Source organism: Electrona antarctica (genome assembly GCF_951216825.1).
Source record: "Electrona antarctica genome assembly, chromosome: 10".
Lineage (NCBI taxonomy): Eukaryota > Metazoa > Chordata > Actinopteri > Myctophiformes > Myctophidae > Electrona > Electrona antarctica.
Genome location: NC_136791.1, coordinates 53,653,435 through 53,658,245, shown reverse-complemented (window position 1 = coordinate 53,658,245; position 4,811 = coordinate 53,653,435).

Here is a 4,811-nt window from a genome sequence, read left to right as displayed (position 1 = left end):
GTTCCTGCTTACTGATGCATGTGTCCCTAGCGATGACATCAGGGAACGGCAGTTTTCTACCTCTGGTCTGCTTTGAGGCAGGATTCCAGAGAAGAAGGGAAGATATAACCTCATGATCAGCTCTGTAGCAGTGGCCGGCAAACTGTTCTACTGGATCGGACTAGCTCTCATTAGGCAGGTGTCTCAGAAGGTGCCATCCAGCCGTTTCTCTAATTTCTTTGAAAGTGTCCATGTCTCGGAGCCATAGAGTAGAATCGGCTTAACGGTCGTCCTGAACCTCTTACTAAGCTGGGATGACCAGATCTTATGCTGACCAGGCCATACACTTTTAAATATAGGAAGTATATGATCTCATTGGATCTCAGTTAGTGTTGTGAGAGCACTGGTTCCTAAACCTTTTGTCTCGAGACCCAAAAGATTAGTTGTCATAAGAAAATAATTGACATTCAGCCTGTCTGAACTTTGCATTGGTCCTCAATACTACAAACCTGCTATAGAGGGTATGCGCGTGACATCATCATCAAACCAGGAAGTTAAGCAGGAACACCTACTGAGTGGCAAAAAACTACTTTCTGGCCTTGACAGCCCATACATCCACACAGAAAAGTCTGATCTGATTGCATTAAACAACATTAAACAATGTTAAACTCACTTTGCCTGTTTCTTTGCCACTCGATGTGCCATTCACTTTAAGCATGCGCATACCCTCTATACTCGTAAATACAAACACTGTTGCAAATATACATTTGGACTCTGTCAGGTAGACAGGTTATTTATGTAAGGTTTGATTATACTGTACATCACTGGGACCAAGAAAACATGAATGAACTGTGATACCAACACATTAAAATTACCTTGAATCTTAAATGGAGCTATTTGCATTTGTATATTACATTTGTAGGGTTGGGTTTTGATAGCTGCTTTGGAGATGGTTCAAAGTTTGTAAACTATACAGATGAATTACAGAGTTACAAAACTCTGCTTATAATATGTGTGCATCCCTTTTTGAGTGGTGCAACCACTCCCTTACGGAGCTATGTGTGTGGATGGCTGGGTGGCTGGATGGGTGGGTGGGTATGAGCACGAAAATAGCATGGTTGTTTTTCACCACCTGTGCGCAACCTAACACACACACAAACACACACGCACATATTAACTGTATATATGATGATTTCAGGTGTGCCAGTACAGTACAGTACAGTACAGTAGAGGGTACAGCAGAGGGACCCCCACACGGTAACTGTCATTTCTCAACCGTTTCGGACGTGGGGCGGCTCACCGGAATCGGCCCGGCCCCCTGGGCGAGTTTCTGGAGGTCTGAATGTTCTGGGGAGACCCCCCGGGGACCCCCACATGGTAACTCATTTCTCTACCGTTTCGGACGTGGGGTGGCTCGCCGGAACCAGGCCGGCACCCTGGCTGTGGTCATGTGGGTCTGGAACTTCCGGGGACCCCCACACGGAGTTGCACCACTCACTTCACACGGGTGTGATTTTTTTATATACTTCCATGGTACCTGTCTGTCTATTGAAGTGAACACACACTGCATTCAGCACTGGTTATGGCTGTGTATTAGAAGATTCTTGTCAAAGGTTGTGTGAGTTCAATCCCCACTTATAGGAAATGCAATCTTAAATGCAACCTTATGTTTTAGATAACTCCTGGAGGAATGATTGAAAAAGCTCACAATGTCAGCCTTTAGTCTTAAATTAGGCAAACAGGGCAAATGTAATAACCTGCTCTTAAATCTCTAGGGACTTCACTATGTAATAGTTTTCTTTTTTACTTACTCATTTTTGTTTTATAGACTGTATAAAACACAAACTCAAAATCTTAAACATTGCAAATGAGGGTAAACCTCAGTGCTCTTTTCGAGAATGAATAAAGGTTTCATATATTCTGTATGAAACCTTATATAGCCTACTGGTATGGACAGACAGATATATATCTCCACATCCTAAATTAAAATGGTTAATAGGAGGATGGGCCGGTCGGAGCGCTGACATACCTCTGACGTCATTCTGACTCAGTCATAACCATATAAGGAGTTCCCCAATATATCTGATATCCAGCTATTGTCAAATTCCTGATGCATATAAGGTTTTAAACAGATTACTCCACCAGTGTGTGTGTGTGGAGGGTGTCCATGTGACACACTTTATGTCACTGTAAAGTGCTTAAAATAAGCAAAACAAGCCTATATAGAAAAACACAAGCATCAATGCAGAGTTCTCGTGAACTTTGCATCACATTATCATATTGTGCAAAGACACTATTTTTCAATTTTGATTATCGGTTGTATTTGTTTACATTGTGCGCAATAACGTATGGATATGTAATATGTTTCTGTATTCTTGTAGGCCTATTATGTTTCAATTTTCTTTTTGCTTATCTTACTAATCTAACAATTTTCATGTATGCAAAAGGTGCCAAGAGGAGGGAGTGTTATGGCAATTTCTGTCATATATTGATCTACCATTTCTTGATTGTATGCATATCACAAGTTGCCATTTGCCTGACGTCCTTTCAGGACGCCTGTATACACAAAGCAATTCAATTCAATTCAATTCAATTCAAAGGAGCTTTATTGGCGCGAGAAAACATACATTTACATTGACAAAGCAAGTGTCAAAATATAAAAACAGTTGAACATGGAGAAAATATATACAGTTGGAGGGGGTACAAGCAGTGTGTAAACAGAGCTATATATACACATTGCTACACCTATTGTTTCTTGTTCATGGGACCCCTGGGACCCTGGCTTGGGAGAGAGGTATGAAGACACATGAAAACATACGAGACTTGTTGGGGGATACCAGGCTGGGAGAGATGCTAGTCAGTTTTTCTTGTGCCAGTAGGCGCCCACGGAGCGGAGCATTCTCATGCGTAAGGCCAACTGGCACTGAGTCGTGGGAGGCATGGGCTGAGACTGAAAGATGCGGTTTGCTTGTTGCTGTTCTTGTCCTTCTACTGTTACGATTAACCTTAAAGAATTACCAAAAATGTACAAAGATATCTGAATAATAATGGGCTGAGTGAGCCTGCTAGACTGAAAGATGCGGTTAGTTTGTTGCTGTTTTTCTGCATACTCTTTTACGGTTAAAAAATCTCCAAAAAGGCCCAAAAATGCCATATCTTGAGCGTCATAGATGCTTTGACCAACTTTGAACAAACCAGGGTTCCCCCAACCAGAGTACCTCCACTTGTGACTGAGGTGGTGATGGAGATCCATTCTCCTGGGCTTGTTGACGTTGGCGTTCATACTCTTCTTGTCGTATTTCTTGTACTATCTGGTTTAACTGTTGGAAAGTTCCCACTTTGGTGCTGAAGGTTCCTGCATCTTCATCCTGTGTTCCAAGTGGCGATGATAGAGGTGGAGCAGGTTCAATCTCCTGGACTAGTTGAGGTGGAGCAGGTTCATCCTCAGGCCCAGGTTCAAGCTGGTGTGCTGATGAGGTTTGAATGGTCTTCTGAAGTGAAGGTCCCTGCATCTCCAGCCCAGGGTTCATCCACCATTCTGGGCTTGTTGTTCTCTTCTTGAACACCCCATTCTTCTGTCCTTCCATGTTCAGGACCTTGTTGTTGTTCTCTGTTGTCGCCGCCATCTCGTTCATCTCTTCTTGCGTGAGGAGCCTTTCAATCAGTTTGTCTTTTCCATCAGCACCCTCTCCCCAATGGTCTGTTTGAACTACTGCTGGCTTCCCCTCGCTGGATTCAGGTGTGATGATGATGCTGATGGCGGTGGACGATGGATGCTCAGTAGCATGAACTAATGATACAACCTGGATGGATGATTCAGTTGTGATGATGTTGGTGGCAGTGGATGGCTGCTCAGTATCACATGGTAGTGGAGTGCAGATTTTGTTGAAGTCATCTTCAGCAAAAGATTCATCCTGGGCTTGAGGTGATTGTATTGGAGCGCTGATGATGAGTGAAGAACCGCTTGTACTCTTTGATGCTCCAAAGAAACTCTTCTTCTCCTTCCTGCTGTTCACGTTGTAGTCACTGGTAGGCCTGGCTAATAAGCCAGACTCAAATCGTCGTAATCCGCCGGCAGGCAATTTGTTTTTGCCAACGGCTGATTCGGTCTGGCTTATTAGCCAGGCTAAATCACTGGACCCATGGGTGTCTGTGCTGATGTCCTCCACTCTGGAGAAACGCAGTAGCGTTACTGGATCGGGGCTGTTCTGCACTTTGAACAAACGTTTTTTCAGCCTTCTTAGGAATCCCCTTGTTTCTCCTGTCCCCCCTTCTTCACTGGAACCAGGAGCAGGATGATCTGTGCTGTTCAACTTGTAGGATTTTGATTTGATCATCGATCTGTTCACTTGGTAGCCTGCTGTCGTTCTTCTGCCCTCCTCCACCTCACTGGACCCAAGGGTGTCTGTGCTGATGATGTCCTCCACTCTGGAGAAACGCAGTAGCATTACTGGATCGGGGCTGTTCTGCACTTTGAACAAACGTTTTTTCAGCCATCTCAGGAACCCTGCTGTTTCTCCCGTCTCCCCTACTTCACTGCATGAACCAGAAGGATAATCTGTGCTGTTCTCCAACTTGTGGGATTTTGATTTGATCATTCTGTTCACTTTTAGTAGGTTAAGGTGCTAGTGTAAACCTCTTAACATACAGCTGCTGATTTCATAATGAGTTATGGTATTCTGCCACTTGCCTTTTTAAGTGAATCATAATCAACAAAAACTAAGTGGAAACCATGGTAACATCGAACTCCATCAACAAGACACGTCACGTTAAACTGCTTTCCATAGGTAAAAACCATGGCAACGCCTCACAGCGAGATCAGGGCTACGTCA